Source organism: Bos indicus, chromosome 7, assembly GCF_029378745.1.
Source record: "Bos indicus isolate NIAB-ARS_2022 breed Sahiwal x Tharparkar chromosome 7, NIAB-ARS_B.indTharparkar_mat_pri_1.0, whole genome shotgun sequence".
Lineage (NCBI taxonomy): Eukaryota > Metazoa > Chordata > Mammalia > Artiodactyla > Bovidae > Bos > Bos indicus.
This window is the reverse complement of record NC_091766.1, coordinates 91,091,473-91,110,498: the sequence shown is the minus strand read 5'-3', so window position 1 is coordinate 91,110,498 and position 19,026 is coordinate 91,091,473. Positions and strand designations below refer to the sequence as shown.

General features: G+C 37.7%; 1 long non-coding RNA gene across 2 annotated transcripts; it reads right to left on the bottom strand.

The window, feature by feature from the left end:
* Window positions 1-4,764: 4,764 nt before the first annotated feature.
* Window positions 4,765-17,652, bottom strand: LOC139184230 (uncharacterized). 2 transcript variants are annotated; one of them, XR_011567808.1, is made up of 4 exons: window positions 16,056-17,652; window positions 14,098-14,446; window positions 6,329-6,561; window positions 4,765-5,495 (listed from the first exon to the last, which is right to left on the bottom strand). It is a non-coding gene; the product is annotated as an uncharacterized lncRNA (long non-coding RNA). The 2 variants fall into 2 exon arrangements; XR_011567807.1 differs by lacking the exon at window positions 4,765-5,495 and having other exon boundaries at window positions 5,512-6,561.
* Between the last annotated feature and the right edge of the window lie 1,374 nt (window positions 17,653-19,026).

The following is a 19,026-nucleotide window of genomic DNA, read 5'->3' as shown; positions in this document are numbered from 1 at the left end:
AGAATGCTCAAACTACCACACAATTGCACTCATCTCACACGCTAGTAAAGTAATGCTCACAATTCTCCAAGCCAGGCTTCAACAGTACGTGAACCGTGAACCTCCAGATATTCAAGCTGGATTTAGAAAAGGCAGAGGAACAGAGATCAAATTGCCAACATCTGCTGGATCATGGAAAAAGGAAGAGAGTTCCAGAAAAAACATCTATTTCTGCTTTATTGACTATGCCAAAGCCTTTGACTGTGTGGATCACAATAAACTGTGGAAAATTCTGAAAGAGATGGGAATACCAGACCACCTGACCTGCTTCTTGAGAAATCTGTATACACGTCAACGAGCAACAGTTAGAACTGGACATGGAACAACAGACAGGTTCCAAACAAGAAAAGGAATATGTCAAGGCTGTATATTGTCATCCTCCTTGTTTAACTTATATGCAGAGTACATCATGAGAAATTCTGGGCTGGATGAAGCACAAGCTGGAGTCAACATTGCCGGGAGAAACATCAATTAACTCAGATATGCTGATGACACCACCATTAAAGCAGAAAGCAGAGAAGAACTAAAGAACCTCTTGATGAAAGTGAAAGAGGAGAGTGAAAAAGTTGGCTTAAAACTCAGCATTGAGAAAACGAAGATCATGGCATCTGGTCCCATCACTTCATGGCAAATGGATGTGAAAACAATGGATCCAGTGAGAGACTTTATTTTGGGGAGCTCCAAAATTACTGCAGATGGTGATTGCAGCCATGAAGTTAAAAGACATTTACTCCTTGGAAGGAAAGTTATGACCAACCTAGACAGCATATTAAAAAGCAGAGACACTACTTTGCCAACAAAGGTCTGTCTAGTCAAAGCTATGGTTTTTCCAGTAGTCATGTATGGATGTGAGAGCTGAACTATAAAGAAAACTGAGCACTGAAGAATTGTTGCTTTTGAACTGAGGTGTTGGAGAAGACTCTTGAGAGTCCTTTGGACAGCAACCAGTCCATCTTAAAGGAAATCAGTCTTGAATATTCACTGGAAGGACTGATGCTGATGCTGAAACTCCGATACACATGGCCACCTGATGCAAAGAAGTGGCTCATTTGAAAAGATCCTGATTCTGGGAAAGATTGTAGGCAGGAGGAGAAGGGGATGACAGAGGAGGAGATGGTTGGATGGCATCACCAACTCAATGGACATGAGTTTGGGTAAACTCCGGGAGTTGGTGATGGACAGGGAGGCCTGGTGTGGTGTAGTCCATGGAGTCACAGACAGTTGGACTCAACTGAGTGACTGAACTGAACTGTCCTCCTGACGTACCCATTTGACAATACCACTGGCATCTCAAAATGAATATGCCCAAAAGTGAGTTCCTAAAATTCTCTCTGAAACCTACAGGCCCAACTCACCTTTTCTGATGGCAACTCCATCTCTCCACACTCTAGGTTGTTTATGATGATACAATTTGAGCCTCTGGATATAGCTGGAACTGAAATTGCCACTTGCACTTCCTGGTTACAGCAACCAATAATTACTTTCATTTGCCAGGAAAACAACTGTCTTGACTATCATATGCTAGCTATATATCTTATCATCATTTTGATCCCAGACTAGAAAACCACCTGGAAACCCTTCTCCAACATCTGAAGACTGAGTTAGGCACCCTTCTCGTGTGATGAGTTAGGCACCTATCATATGATGTCACATGATATACTTGTATATTATCAGTATGTTGTAATGTAGAATTGTCTCATTACCAATTCAAATTGCAAAATACGAAGATAGAGATTACATCTGTGTTCCTCGTCGTGTGCTCTCTCTTGCAAAGTCTACGTCACAAACCTAATAAATATTTTCAAAGTCTTGAATAATTACAAACCATATTCCCAATTCAACTCTTTAACCATATATCAATTTAACAGCCTTAGGCTACAAAAACAAAATATCCAACTCAAATTTCTTCTTCTAAAAATATTATCATCTTTCACAACATGAAGTCTCTAGCAACATAATCTCAGGATTGATATAATTAGAGTTTTAACTCCATCATCAAAGATCTCAGGTTTGTCCTCAAAATGGTACCCTCATGGTCACAAAGTAACTGCAGTCACTCCGGACATCAAGTCCAAACATGACAATATTTAGAGGAAGAAAGACACTATTAGTATTTGTGAATCTCTCTTTACTGAGGGAGTGAGGGAACCTTTGCCAGAATTGCCTTCTAGACTCTCTCATGTATCAGTGGTCAGAGTTGCCCATCCCTAAACAAACCCTTGGTAAGGGAGACGTCTTAACTACCATGCTACAACCTGGTAAGTTTGAATTGCCCCAGTCTGTCTAAATAGGTCATACTTTCCAAAACTGTAAGTGGAAGTTAAGTTACTAAGCATTTCCATCCCAACTGTCAGAACCAGCATGGATATATTTAAATAAACAGCTTAATGTATCAAGACGGCAGCTCTCCTATCCCATTATTCCATCGTCTGGTATATGAACAAATGATGTCTGTGAACTACTTCAATTTCCAGAAACTGTAAGTACTAGCATTTTTCAATTCCAATTCCTCTGCTATTTGCTCATATATCTCCTAGTATTTGCTGTCTCAGAATAGAGGTAGAGTTGGCAGATAGGGGAACAATATTTTGTCTGCCTGAGAGCCTAATACCTCTGAGGTAGAAGATGATGGGAAAAGGACTCTGAACTATGATGTAGTTATAATGTATTTCAATTATAATGTGTTCCAATAAATTTAAAACAGAAAATGAACCAGGACTTAGTCAATATATATATATTAGAGATAGGTGAAAGAAATCTTTAACTTTTTCTTATGCTGCTGCTGCTGCTAAGTCGTTTCAGTTGTGTCTGACTCTGTGTGATCCCACAGATGGCAGTCCACCAGGCTCCCCCGTCCCTGGGATTCTCCAGGCAAGAACACTGGAGTGGGTTGCCATTTCCTTCTCCAGTGCATGAAAGTGAAAAGTGAAAGTGAAGTCGCTCAGTCATGTCTGACTCTTAGCGACCCCATGGACTGCAGCGTACCAGGCTCCTCCGTCCATGGTATTTTCCAGGCAAGAATACTGGAGTGGGGTGCCATTGCCTTCTCTGAGCTTTTTCTTCTATGATGGAATAAATATCATAAACCTAATTAAACACTGAAGAAGCTGAAGAGGCTGACATGTATTCTTTCAACACTACTCCATAATCTCAAAGAATACAGCTAATCAAATTGATGGGACTGGGAATCCTGTTAACAATAACAGTTTTCTTCCTTTTGTCTTAATGCTCTCTCTCTACTTTCTCAAGTCCACTTAGAATATTTTCACAAGAACTCCCAAACAGGTGGCTAACAGTTATTGAGCATACACCACAAATAGAACATTGGGTCACATACATTACTGTGGTTAATTCATAGAACCACCTGATATGAGGAAGCATACTTTGATTTCACTTATGTAAATTGACACCCAGATGAGTAAAGCAGCTTGTACAATATTACCAAGTAAATGACTGAGTCAAGATAAGAACCTAGATCTGTCTGATGACATAGCCCACTAAGTAAGAGATTAAATTTCATATAACTAAAAAACTCTTTTATCTCATAGATAATTCTGAAAGGTTGTGTCTCCTACATACAAAATTCTGACAACACCTAGAGCATAAGATCCAAGTACTATACAGACAACTGAAGTCTTTTCAGTGACTGTTATCAATTGGGCATGATAGTTCATGTGGCAGAAATAAACAATGACAACAACAAAAGGTGTATTGCTTTCACTGGAAATAATGCACACTCTTTTCGGCTCACATGTCATTGGCTGAGGAAGTCTCATGCCCATGCCTAAACTTAAGGGAATGGAAAACTGGTCTTTTGTATGTCCAGAAGCAGCAAAGACCCAGAGGTTTGGTGAGTGTTAGTGATGTCTATGAAATCAACACTTGGTATCTGATCTCTTTGCTTTTTTGGAGGTGAATTTATAAAGGAGAAGAGCTATCACTGTCTAGTGACGTGATACAATGTGAATTTATTTGGTCATCTTTGCATGGTTTACTTCTCTCTTTCTACATCATAGACAACAGTTACAGATACAACATATAAATAAGGTCTGAAATGAGTCTTCCTGCCTATATACTCCAAAAGAAATCTGCTGTCAAAAACCAAAAGTAGAAACCCTTAGAGAAAAACAGATATGCTTACCTAGAAGAAAATAATTTTAATGATAATTAAAGTGTTTCCTAAGTAACAGAGGTAGACACATTTATCTTTATCTCTGAATTATTCTTCAGAAAACTTTGTAAACTTTATCATTTTCAAAATTACAAAAGAAATGTGTAGCTGCTATGTCATGCTGAATAATACAGAAGCATTAAAATGTTATTAGCTTAGATTCTTTCCCCAGCTATGCTGCCCATAGGTTAAATGTTAAATTTTTAGTATATATTCTTTGAGGCTTGACTCTATGCTCGTGCCAATACAGAGAGCTTCTTCTTTTAAGATAAATTCAATACCTGTTTTCCTACAACTTCCTTTTTACAAATCAAGAACATCTATTCACATTTGGTTATTAGTTTAACTCATTTATATTAATAGCTGAAAAACATCTCTATTAAAATTGTACCTTCACTTGTATAACCATTCACTTATTTTTAGATATTCAGAGTAATTCCAGGTCTTTGAAATGATAAGCAAGGGTAAAATAAACCCCAATTATTTATATATATATATATATATGTGTGTGTGTGTGTGTGTTTTATATATTATCACTTTTATTTTTATATACTGCTGCTGCTGCTAAGTCACTTCAGTCGTGTCCGACTCTGTGCGACCCCATAGACGGCAGCCCACTAGGCTCCTCTGTCCCTGGGATTCTCTAGGCAAGAACACTGGAGTGGGTTGCCATTTCCTTCTCCATTCCTAAAAATGAATAAGCTAAGTCAAAAGATACATGCATGTTAAAATGTGGCATATTATTTTCCAAATGTTTACTGTGAGCTGATACATCATTTATTGTTTAGCCCTGACTCTATCTCAGAGGCAGAGAGAAAAGATAGCTGGGTTTCACCTGCATCCCTATAAAATGCATGGCACCTAAAGATTTTCTGGTAACTTTTGGTCTCATTAAACAGATGTAAATAAAAGTCATCTCAAGAAATGATGTAAGAAGGAAAAACTAGAAAGGGCTGATAAAAATATAAAGAGCAATTAAATTAATAGGGGTTTAATTACATGAACCATAATATATATGAGTTATCCACCACTTCTTCTACCCTTGACCAAAAAAATAAAGTTCAAAGACCCTTACCTCACAAGAGACATTTTCTGAGAGGGGGAATGCATTTTTTCTTCAAAGTCTGATATACATCCAAACAAATGACACAGCGGTGGCTCTGTTTTTAGTTCGCTTGTCAGTATGAGTCCTGTTAACCTATAAGGTGATGCAGTAAAGGATTCTCACCATTTCAGTAGGTTGGTCTGGATGATCTGCTTTCCACTTGGCTTTTCCTCATGTGACCTAAAAATATGTAAGGATACTTCAAATAAATTCCACATTTGAAAATTGCTAAAGGATTGTATCTTTTCAAACCAACATATAAATATTCATATCACTTCAGAAATTAAGTAAAGCAAGGACACAATCATTCAGAATTGTACACCAAAGCAGATAGCATGTAAAAAGGATAAATCTTGTTAATAACATTTAACAGTCCACACATAAAAGCAGCAACGGAAGAAAGAAGGGGGCTTTTCCCCATTTACTTTTATATGCCGTCATGATCAATGGCCAGTTACAACAGCTTATGAAAGCACTACAGTAATGAGAGGTTATTGGTAAATTTCCCCTGTGTGTGGCCAGTAAGCTCTGCTTTTTTATGTGATCACAACCCCAAATGTATCTTATAATGTGACCTGAGCTCTGAAGATGTTTGAAGACTATAAACAGATAGAATGATTACAAGTCCACCACCCAAAGCAAAAAAAAGATGTAATGATGATACAAAAATCAAGCCTTACTAAAAAAAATAAAGCAGTAATATTGTTTCAATCTGATAAATAACAGAACATTAAACATGACAAAATTCCTGGCTTAAAAGGTTTGAAGTTAAAAAGGAACCTTCTAAATTTAGGGATTTTCTAATATACCATGGTAAGTTAAAGTCTCAGTTTAGTTCAGTCGCTCAGTCATGTCTCACTCTTTGTGACCCCATGGACTGCAGCACGTCAGGCTTCCCTGTTCATCACCTACTCCCAGAGCTTGCTCAAACTTATGTCCATCAAGTTGGTGATGTCATCCAACCATCTCATCCTCTGTCATCCCCTTCTCCTCCTGCCTTCAATCTTTCCCACCATTACGGTCTTTTCCAGTGAGTCAGGTCTTCCCATCAGGTGGCCAAAGTATCGGAGTTTCAGCATCAGTCCTTCCAGTGAATAGTCAGGACTGATTTCCTTTAGGATTGACTGGTTTGATCTTGTATTTCAAGGTACTCTCAAGAGTCTTCTCCAACACCTCAGTTCAAAAACATCAATTCTTCGGCATTCAGCTTTCTTTATGGTCCAACTCTCACATCCATAAATAACTCCTGGAAAAACCATAGCTTTAATTAGATGGACCTTTGTTGGCAAAGTAATGTCTATGCTTTTTAATATGCTATCTAGGTTGGTCACTGCTTTTCTTCCAAGGAACAGTGTCTTCTAATTTCACTGCAGTCACCATCTGCAGTGATGAAAGTCCTGCCAAGTGTATTTCCTTAAGCACTGTTATGGAACCACATATTATATATTTCATTCCCAATCTTAGGTAGGGTTTCACAGGACAGGTTTTAACATGAGGGACAAGAGACTTATCAAGAGAGAATTCCCAGCAGAAACTTATAAGGGAGCCAAGAAAGCAAGACATAGAAAGGGGGAGCAGTAAGCAAGGGTGAGATTTCAGGTAAGCTCCCACAGAGGTAGCTTCACACTGATCCTGACAGGGGATTCGGGAGGGTATGTTTATCTTAAACTTGTCCTCTCTGCAGGTAAGGGAGCTGGGATTTCATGAGCCAGTCAATCACTGATTTGTATGCTCCCAAGAGTAATTGGCACCAGTAACTTGAGGACAGGCCACTGATGAGAATTTCAAGTGCATGCTATGAGATGTAAAAGCTCACAGAAGGTGGGCAAAGAGTGTAGATTGTTAGTAGGATCTGCAGGGTTCTGAGTGGAGCACTGCAATTTCAAATTTCATTAGCACCATCCAGAAAAGGTCAAACCAAACACAACCTATTCCAGTCGATCAAAGTGTGTGGGCCACTCAGTTGTGACTCTTTGTGACCCCATGGCCTGGAGCTAAGGAAATAGTTTGATCCAGAAGTGATGTACATTACTCTTGCTCAGAATTCAGTAGACAGAACTAGTCCTATGGACCCTTTCTCACAACCACAACAGGCCTGAAAGCTATATACTGTCGTATGTCTAAAAGGTGAAAACTGAAAACAGTTGGCAAATTAATAACCACCATAGTGCCTAATGAAGTCAATATCTAAACCATGACTTTTAAACAAGGTAAGGCTATAATTAAGTAAAATTATAAAATTTGAAATCACCAAGTCAGGAAAGACACTGCTGTTGCTGCTAAGTTGCTTCAGTCGTTTCCAACTCTGTGCAACCCCATAGATGGCAGCCCACCAGGCTCCCCCGTCCCTGGGATTCTCCAGGCAAGAACACTGGAGTGGGTTGCCATTTTCTTCCTCAATGCATGAAAAGTGAAAAACGAAAGTGAAGTCGTTCAGTTGTGTCCAACTCTTAGCGACCCCATGGACTGCAGCCTACCAGGCTCCTCCATCCATGGGATTTTCCAGGCAAGAGTACTGGAGTGGGGTGCCATTGCCTTCTCCACAGATGGCTCAAAATGACCAAATAATTTCTTTATTATAATGAGTTAAATTCTTTTAACCTAAGCAGTAGATTGGAAAGTAACAGATTAGAAATCATATTTAAATGTATTATAGAACTTTAGATAATAAAATTAAAAATTTAAATATCTGGAAAAAAAACCCTATATTAACAGGAATAAGAAGAGAACAGAGGATCTAGAAGAAAAGGTATACATTTCTCAAGGATAAAACCAAAACTTTCAAAAATCCTTCAGGAGGTAGATCAAGGAAAAGAAAAATAGCAGAGAAAACTTGGACTTCTGCATGGGTGGACGTTTACCCAAATATACAATGTGATAAGATTAAACATATACATGTGGAAATATGAGACTAAAATTATTTTCAAAATGGCACTATTTTTTGTTTCTTCAATTTTACACAACTTTTATGTCCAAATAAATAAAATAGTGGAGTAAAGAAAGAATTCCTAGTCAAAGGTAGTTTTCAGAACATCTATGACTATGCCTTGTAATGCTCAAGAAAGTGTTGCCAATGAACAGGCCTTTGAAATAAAATGTTATTTTAAACCAAACTTTGGCCAGTTTGGAAATCTATACCTTAACAGTACAATATATAGTATAAGAGAATCTAAGAACAAATATAGGAGATTGGATTTCCAAGGCAGTACTGAAGAAAACTGAATCATTTGAATAGACAAAAATGTATTATTTTATTGAAGGATAATACATGGAGGAGGACAAATTATTTCCTAATAAACATGACAATATGTTAGCAAGATTAGGCTAGAAAATTTAACTATATTTAGAAACCAAGGGTTTGTCCGTCATTCAACTTATTGTCACTTAATTGACAAAACTTAGACTCTACTAAATCAGGTAATACGATCTGAACTTAACTACTGCATGCTGCTGCTGCTGCTGCTGCTAAGTCGCTTCAGTCGTGTCCAACTCTGTGCGACCCCAGAGACGGCAGCCCACCAGGCTCCTCCGTCCCTGGGATTTTCCAGGCAAGAACACTGGAGTGGGTTGCCGTTTCCTTCTCCAATGCATGAAAGTGAAAAGTGAAAGTGAAGTTGCTCAGTGGTGTCCGACCCTCAGCGACCCCATGGACAGCAGCCCACCAGGCTCCTCCACCCATGGGATTTTCCAGGCAAAAGTACTGGAGTGGGGTGCCATTGCCTTCTCCGTACTACTGCATAATATCAGTCAAAATATCAATATAGAGAAAAATAAATATTTAGAGAGGATCATCAAGATTATGCAGTCCACTCATTTTAGAATCTAGATCAATGGTTAGCAATTTTCTTGAAAAAAGGCTAACATAAATAGGAAAAAGCAAAATAAAACACCTCTGCAAATTATTTTTTTTAAATAGCCATTCAAAATAAAATATACTTACATAAAGCCTCATGGGGAAAAATGCATTCTTATAACTGAGATTATTTACTAAAAATGTAACATCAGTCAGAATACTAGCATAGATATCTTGCCACTAAAATATTTATCGTGGCAGTACTGAGATAATCCACTCATTTCTCACCTCTTACATTATATACTGTTTAGAGTTCAGTAGTTGAATCAGCAAATATTTGCCAAGCACTTTTTATTGGTCAGTGTGTTACTATATCATAATTTATCTTGTCCTAGAAACATCCCATTGAGATCAGTATCATTCTCTCCTTTCAAAAACATAGTTATGTGCCTCCATTAAAATAGTGAATTAATTTTTAAGCTTGGATCAGGAATAACCTCAATATAAAGCAACAAGTACCTAGCTCCTTTCGTGTGCCAGGCATTCCACTAGCAGGTCCTGGGGTGGTGGAGATGGGTGAGAAATGATTTCTCCCCCTTCCTCCCTCCACCCCAACCTGGGCCTTTATTATTCCTGACTCTAGAACTTCTTTGCTAAAGCTTGTGCAGTAACTAGAAACCTTTTACTCAGAAGCAACAAGTGCCATCCATTTCCAAGGATCAGGGGCATGTGAACTGAACTGATGTTTTATTATAAAACAGTTTAAGTTGAAGCTTTACAGCCATTTGTAGACCTGACATTGCACCTCACTTCTGACATTCTAAAATCTCTCTTTGCACCAGCTGGCTCATCAAAGGGTGGCATGACTGGATCATACAATATAGCTACTCCTCTCCCATCAAAATGATTTTTATTGTATTATACCATGGCAAGGTGACGTGCTGTACTTAATTGCTCAGTCATGTCTGACTCTTTGCAACCCATGGACTGAAACCTGCTAGGTAGGCTCCTCTGTCCATGGGAATTCTCCAGGCAAGAATACTGGAGTGGGTTGCCATCCCTCTTCCAGGGGATCCTCCCAACCCAGGGATCAAACCCAGGTCTCCTGAAATGTAGGCAGATTCTATATTGACTGAGCCACCAGGGAAGCCAAAGAATACTGGAGTGGGTAGCCTACCCATTCTCCAGGGGATCTTCCCAACCCAGGAATTGAACCAGGGTCTCTTGCATTGTAGGCAGATTCTTTACCAGCTGAGCTACCAGGGAAGCTCAAAGTGAAAGTGTCAGTCGCTCAGCTGTAACTGACTTTTTGCAAAATGTAGTGTGCCAGGTCCGGAATTTTCCAGGCAAGAACACTGGAGTGGGTGAGGATCTTCCTGACCCAGGAATCGAACCCAGGTCTCCTACATTACAGGCAGGTTCTTCACCATCTGAGCCACCAGGGAAGGCCCTGGCAAGGTCATACCTCCCAATATTTACGGATTTTACACAAAACAGACCTATGATGCACCTTACTCTGTGATAAATAGGTTTTCCATTTTTCTTCCTTACAATATACAAATATATAAAATTTTGCTACCTGATCCTAGTTCCATGAATAGTAAATACGCTTCTTCAAAGCAATTCATTTCCTTTTATACTAGAGACAGAGATCACATTTCTATTTTCTGATTGGTTTCTAGAAACCTTGGAGTCAAATTTGTGATCTATCTCTAAAAAATGTATAGAATTTGAGGGCAAATATTTTATATACCAACCTCACCCTCAGTTCAATTTTTATGTTTATTTACCCTTAATCTTGGCTTTTTCACACGTTTAAAATTAATTTCATTCTGTATGAGTATTTATAAGTTCTGATGAATAATTATTGTTATAACTCAGAGTACTGGTTAAATAAACAACTAAAAACTAAACACTCTGGAATTTATTTGCAGGGGAACATATTCCAGAGCTCATGGAACTTATTTGTTGAAAAGGTAGGAAACAGCAGTAGAAATACAAACTTCCAAGCTTTTGGAAATTACTTTTTTGAGTAATGTTGATAAAATAATAAAGCTGTAATTCAGAGTTACAAGCAGAATATGAATCACAGACATAGACTGAAAACAGCACAGTTAAGTTTCCTGAATTCACAAGAGACACAAGCTGAGCTGCTGGTAGAACCAGTTTCCAGTCTCCCTTGCTCCCATGCTGAGGCACATGACTATTAGTAATATATTAAACGAGCACACTGGAAAATTTGAGCAAGAAAGCATATCTATATCTATACACGGTTTCAGTGGCAGATACAGACACTGGTGGTCTCACGACCATATACTTACTCACAGTGAAGTGAAAGTCACTCAGTCATGTCCTACTCTTTGCGACCCCATGGACTATATAGTCCATGGATTTCTCCAGGCCAGAATACTGGTGTGCGGAACCATTCCCTTCTCCAGGGGATCTCCCCAATCCAGGGATCAAACCCAGGTCTACCGTGTTGCAGGCATATTCTTTATCAGATGAGCCATAAGAGAAGCCCAAGAATACTGGAGTGGGTAGCCTATCCCGTCTCCAGGGGACCTTCCTGACCCAGGAATCGAGCCAGGGTCTCCTGAAGTGCAGGCAGATTCTTTACCAACCCATAAGTAGGGAAGCCCTACTTATTCATTGCATAAGGTTTAAGATCCTCTGAGCCTATTTATTCCAAGTCTTACAAAATAGACTAAGAGTCCCATAACAACAGCAACACATAAAGTTCATGGCTTTGAACTCTAAGTTCATGAGCAATCATGTTCAACATGCATATGTGCATGCTTAGTCGCTCTGTCCTGTCTAACTTCATGCGACCACATGGACTATAGCCCACCAGGCTCCTCTGTTCATGAGCTTCTCCAGGTAAGAACACTGCAGTGGGTTGCCATTCCCTTCTCCAGGGGATCTTTCTGAACCAGGGAGAACTGGTGGTTCTTACATTGCAGGTAGATTCTTTACCATCTGAGCCACCAGGGAAGCCCATGTTCATTATATATGTGTCTATATATATATACACACACACATATACATACACGTACACACATGCACATATATGCACACAGACATATGTGTACATATGTGTGTGTGTTTGTGTGTGTATACGTATATACATACAGTCAGCAAGACTGCCAATAATTAAGCACATTGACTTTCAATTCCTGGTGAATGGGTATGCTACACTTAGCTACTAAATGGGTTGCAGAAACCTCTCACATGGCGGGTGTCATGAAAATAAAGGCATCACCAGGGCAGGAGAGTCAGGCGTGCACATCTTTCCCCATTCACTCCTATTCTTGAACCTAGAGGGCTCAACTACAAATACACTGTCTCTGTCTGTTAAATTTTCACCTGGAAAGGAGAGGAATTATCATGAACACATCAGCAATAACACTGTGCAATGAACACACAGAGAAATTACCCATTTGTGATCTAACACATCAGCATGACGTTTGTCAGTGTAAAACATGAGGGAAACAAACACTTCCCCGGGGAACAGACACGTCAAAAAGGGGGTTTCCCATTTTACAGTTTCTCAATTCACATTTGTGATAATCCATTTTTGATCAATAACTATGGTTTGGAAACACCACAGCCTGTAATTCAGGTGCTGGGGTTCTCAGAGAGAAGGTAGTAGCACTGCCTTTATAAACCTGTCACAGGACAAGCAGGGGCTGGGCTCCGGTTCAGAGCAGTGAGGAAGTGCCTGTGGATTGAGGGTCCATTGCCTGATCTGGAATCCTTCTCCTGAAGTTTATTCACAAGTTGCATAGCTCCCAATCTTCAGTTTATTTCCGGGTAAAATATAGATAGTACAAATGCTGAGGAACAGGATTATTGAAAGGATTAAATGAGATGACGTGTGTAATGAACGCAGCCACTGGATAAGCATTGGACATCATCTAAATAAAATGCTTTGCATGTTGTTTCCAAGTGAGACATTTTAAGCTAAATAATGTGCTTATTTCTTGTCCATGCCAGCTTTACTAAAATTTAAAATTACCTGATATAAAGAATACCTTCACACAGTTTATGAAAGAGTTTTCTCTGTAGATCCTTTCAGTTAGCTTAGATTTAAAATAATAGAATTAAGATCATGAATTCATCAAATATTTTTACACAAGCAGAATTATGTTCACAGTTCAATTTCGAAATTAAAGAGAACACAAAAAAGATCGATGGAGAAAAAACGTCTGACATCTTTTATAACTATTCTTTATTGAAAATTGTATCATTCAATCCATAAAGGGGCTTTAGAAAACCACTTTCTCAAGTTAAACCTGTTCAAATGGGAGGTTTTACTTACATTAATAAATCGAATGAACAGTTTTAATTAAAAACTCATGCTATTTTCAAAATAATGCTGAAGAGTAGATTTCTGATCAATTGTAACTGCCAGATGGGAGATTTTCATAAGCTGTTTTTAATATTTCACTTTCATGAACACATCACTTAAATATGTGACCTACCAATCTCAAATACAAAAGCTATTCAATCACAGTATTAAAATAATGCAATAACTTAAGTACTTTTCTGTAATTTTTGTTTATAGACTTTAAATATAAGGCATGGAATTCAATAATTGAATTAACAAAGCTTTTCACCAAATTACTTTAAGTAAATTTCCAGAGCAAGCACATCAATGAGGAATTATGACATACCTGGGCCCTAAGTTAATGCTGTGCCAAGAAAATAATTCGACAAGCGTCATCGATGATGGCAAATGAGAAAAAGTAATGTATATGTGTGTGTTCCATAAGACTTTTACTTATATTCAGTTCTATGAAATTAAGTTACATTGATATTTATAATTGAATGTGTTAGAGTGAGTATAAAAAGAGAAGGGGGAAGCATCACTTATTTGGGGTATTTTACATGTGTCTAAAAATGACATTTTGGTTTTGCAAAAGATTTTGATATTCATCATTTTATCTGATTCTCAAAACAACCCCATGATGTAAGGAAGCCATTACTTACCCTGCTTAATAAGTAAGAAAACTGAGAAACACAGAGCTTTTAGGGTGGGTTGCCATTTCCTTCTCCAATGCGTGAAAGTGAAAAGTGAAAGTGAAGTCGCTCAGTCGTGTCCAACTTCGCAACCCCATGGACTGCAGCCTACCAGGCTCCTCCATCCGTGGGATTTTCCGCAAGAGTACTGGAGTGGGGTGCCATTGCCTTCTCCGAAAAATACAACACTGATTACAGAGCCCCAGCCTGGAGCTCCCATGATGGTGCTCTCTTTTTACTTCTTATCCCAACGTTAGGTGGAGATCAAAGGACTGAATCTAACTTATAGTCATTAGCTCAATGTGAGAAGTATTAGAACCTAGAAAAGAAGGAATAAGAAGAACTCATTTTTTTGCCTTTGTTCTCAAGAAATCATAGCATACAGTTATTTTTTGCTTTTTTCCTCACACACACAAAAAAAACTAGAGCACTAATTGCAAAGTGATTTAAAAAAAGCAATCTTTATAGGCTGACAAAATCAGGTGAGCCACCAACAAACCAAATGAATAGTAACCTTGCTCTTCTCTAGCTCACAAGTGGATTACATCCTCTCATTTTCATTTTAGCATCATTATTATTTATGCTCTCACTTTTTTGGAGAAAGTTATTTTCAAATTCCCTGCCAGATTCAGAAAAGGGTTGGAAGATTTTCATAATGAGCTACACTAGAAATTTTAGAATTTAGCAGCCACATGAAGCCAAGATCAAATGGAGATCAGGCTATAAAACACGGTCACAGCTAGTAAGAAATCATTCAGAGATGGGAATATCTTCAAAGACGTCCATAAAGAGGGCCTGAGTTTATAATTATCAAGAGAAAAAATAGAATATGATGTTCTTTTTGTGTATTAAGGTCAAGAAAAAATAAAATATCCCTGAAACTAACCCTCAGGGAAGGCTAGATATAATAAATGCAAAGTTTTAAATAGTGTTAACAAGAGAGTTGGACCATTGGAGAGAGGGACTAAAGAAATCTGAGTGCCAAAGAACTGATGCTTTTGAACTGTGGTGTTGGAGAAAACTCTTGAGAGTCCCTTGAACTGCAAGGAGATCCATCTTGAAGGAAATCAGTCCTGAATATTCATTGGAAGGACAGACGCTGAAACTCCAATACTTTGGCCACCTGATGTGAAGAACTGACTCCTTGGAAAAGACCCTGATGCTGGGCAAGATTGAAGGCAGGAGAAGGGGACGACAGAGGATGAGATGATTGGATGGCATCACCGACTCAATGGACATGAGTTCGAGCAAGCTCCAGGAGTTTGTGAAGGACAGGGAAGAACAGAGTCACAAAGAGTCAAATACGACTGAGCGACTGAACCGACTGAACAAGAGTTTCAATCAGAATCAACAAAATCAAACCCCAAACGCCATTTCAGTACTTTTAAGGCAAAATATCTATATTGTGCATTATCATGCATGCTATCTGATTTCCTGTAATATGCTTATGAAATATGCAATGATATTTCCATTTTACAGATGAAGAAATTAAGATGCAATTATTTAAAGTATTTTTCCTAACACAAAAGACATAAGCAGGATAAATTCAGGACTTTGGGAAATCAGTGCATTTGCACTGAACTCCTGAATATGTACCTACACTAGGACAGATTTTAATATGAGATGCATCAGCACATTCTGCAAATACCACAAAGTTTCTTTCTGAGAACTAGTGCCAAGCACTTTGGTGTCTAGAGCATCGAGTAGCCATCTTGCTGATTCTCTCTGGGGTGATAGCTATGGCTTCCTCCTTCCCACTTCATTCATGTTATAACCAACCCACCTTGAATTCAGTGATTTTCATTTTGACTCAAAAAGACAACTTGATAACTGTTTGCTGACTCACACTCCAGGACTATTATAATACTAACTAGTTTTTAAGTCGAGTCTTTGTATTCTTACAGTAAATACATTTGCTATGTTCATACCTTTTATGGCAAAAATACCTTTACTTGTGACTATTTCAATTAATCATTCAATCCCAGACTTGGCAATTGTTTTGTAGGCAGCTGTCATATCAGGATTCTGTTAACAGAGAAATTAAACAGAACATTATTAATCAAATCAGCACTATTTTCCAGCTAATCTTTACAGGTACTGATGGTGGGATAAGAATGATAATTCATTTGGTGAAATCCAGTAAGTTGTCTTTTTACTGGTAGAAAAGGTGGGGATAAAATAATCAAAGAATGCATTGACTGAAAAGTCTTAGACTAAAGCACAGCCTATATGCAATCTGCTATACATTACTGCCTTGAAAGGGTTGTAAGTCCAACTAAGGGAAAAAAGTCCTGGGGTTCCCAGGTGGCTTAGTGGTAAAGAATCCTCCTGCCAATGCAGGAGACATCGGTTCAATCCCTGGGTCAGGAAGATCCCCTGGAGTAGGAAATGGCAACCCACTCCAGTATTCTTGCCTGGAAAACTCCATGGACAGAGGAGTCTGGTGAGCTACAGTCCATGAGGTGGCAAAGAGTTGGACAAGATTGAGCTACTGAAGCATGCATGCAAGAAAAAGTAGTAGTCTTATCTGAAAAGCCCAGCTTCCATGAGTCTAGAGGGCTGAATGTTTCTATAAGATTAGAAGATTGTCAAATAAACTCTCTAGCCAAGGCTAAGATTTGCTTTGGTATTTAGTGTAGATCAGAAATAACTATATTCAAATTTAAATGAGACATATTGCAAAGTCAACTAGTGGCTATGTGAGATTTTCCAGGAGTATTTGTTCTTTTCTACCAATTCAAATGGTCAATAGTTTGTATAATACAGTAAAGAAAACAATGAGTCTGTATTTTCTCTATCAGGTCACCTACCAGGCTTTATTTTTAAATGTCTGGCGTGCTCCAGTCCATGGGGTCACAAAGAGTCAGACACGACTGAACGACTGAACTAACCAGGCATTTTATATAGTTTCCTCACTTTAATAGCTACCATTGTCCTGTGAGGTAGGTGTTATTATCCACATTTTCTACAGAGAAAACAGGGTCTCAAAAGTTTGAAAACTTTGCATAAAACCACTTAAATAATCAGTTATTGAGCTATAGTTCAAACTCAAATTTGATATCCAAGTCCATCTATAAGATTAAAAAAATACATTAACATTTTACATGCCAAAGTACTTTTGAAAACATAAAAAGTATCTACATTATTTTGCTAAGGTGTACTCTTATAATAAAAAGAGTACCATAAAAAAATACCAAATAATAAGTTATATCCCTCCCATCTGAAAGAATTAATTCAGCGTTTCAAACGTAACACTTAGCTAAGGCATAGTTTCCTCAATAAAAAAATTCTGGCATACTTAATAAAGTAACAGATGCTATCTCAACGAACACAAAATATAAGAGCATTCTTCTTTCACTGGGCATTTGGCAACTTGTAAGGGAAATCAAGCAGCTGGGTCATAGCATAGTAAATTATTTAAAAGTCAAATATGGTCACTTCACACCATATGCTGAAACAAGTTCCAGATGTAGTATTAAAAAGTTTAATGTTTTGAAAATCAAGCCAAAGAAAATGAAAATAATATTGAATACTTATCAAACCAAATGACAAAGAAATCCATTTCTACACTTTGAATTTACAAAGAATACACCAAGGAAAACAGCAAATGTCATCATAACATTTGAAATGTTACTATTAAAAAAAAACAAAAATTTTTGGAAAATTTTCAACCAATGTGGCAGTGGCTTAAAAAGTCGATTATATTTTTATATGTGTAAAACACAGAATATTCAAACTTCCAAAAGAAAATCACTAAGAATATAACAGATAAAACGGCAATAACTTAAACAATTAACATTAAAAAGAAAAACAATATCAAATATAGTCTTGAAAATATTTAAACTTCCTAGTGGCCAGAAAGTGTAAGTTAAAACAAATACCATTTGACATGTAAAATGGAAAAAATAAATAAGTAACTAAATGCCCAAAGTGCTGGTAAAAGTGCAATGAATTCACTATCCCATTCATTCGTGATGACAATATAAATTAGTGCAATTCTTCTAGAAAGCAATTTGGCAAATACCTTGTCAAAGTTGCCCTCATTATTCATAGGCCAATGAATCTAGCCTAAGGAAATCAGCCAAAACATATGCAAAGTTAAATTTAGTAAGGCCCGGCTTTACACTAAGGACAATTAGAAGCAACTTACCATCTAACAGTAGGAGACTGTTTTAGGATATATCACTGATCCACTGGATAAGATATCTGGCTATTTTTAGAATATTACTACTAAAGACTGTTCAAGAATAAATGCTAGTATTTAAAATAAGTATTGCCTGAAGCAAAGTTACATGGCCCCGGTTATTACTATAAGTACACTTTTTAATTGTTTATTATTATAATTATTATCATAGTTAATTATCATGAGTACACTTGTAAATACTTTCTAAGAAACTGAGTGGAATATATTAAAATTCTAATAGTAGTTGGATTCAGAGATGCAGTATTTACATTTGTCCTATTTTTCACATTTTCTGTAAGATGGGTTCTCTATACTTATGTTTTTAAAAGAAGTTACATATGAAAGCTGTTAGAAAAAAAAAATCCTAAATCCTGAGATAAGGAAGAGCATGATCAAAACTGACAGGGACAGACAATAAAAGTCAATAATAAATGTGTGTTAAGTATTGCCCCTCCCCAGTGGGATTCACATACACTCGTTGATGCCAGTAAGATACGTATGGGATGAGTGAAGGAATTATCTAAGTTAGAGGGTATAGTTAGGTCTAACCTTTAAAACTCAGAAAAAATCTCTATCAGGGCAGGTGACACGAAACAGAACCCTGAGATGCAAGCAGCAAAACCCGGGGAACATCAAAGACTTATGTTAAATTCATATCACCTAGAGTTTGGTAGGGAAATGGGTGCTTTTCAATAAATAAATTGGGAAGTCAACTG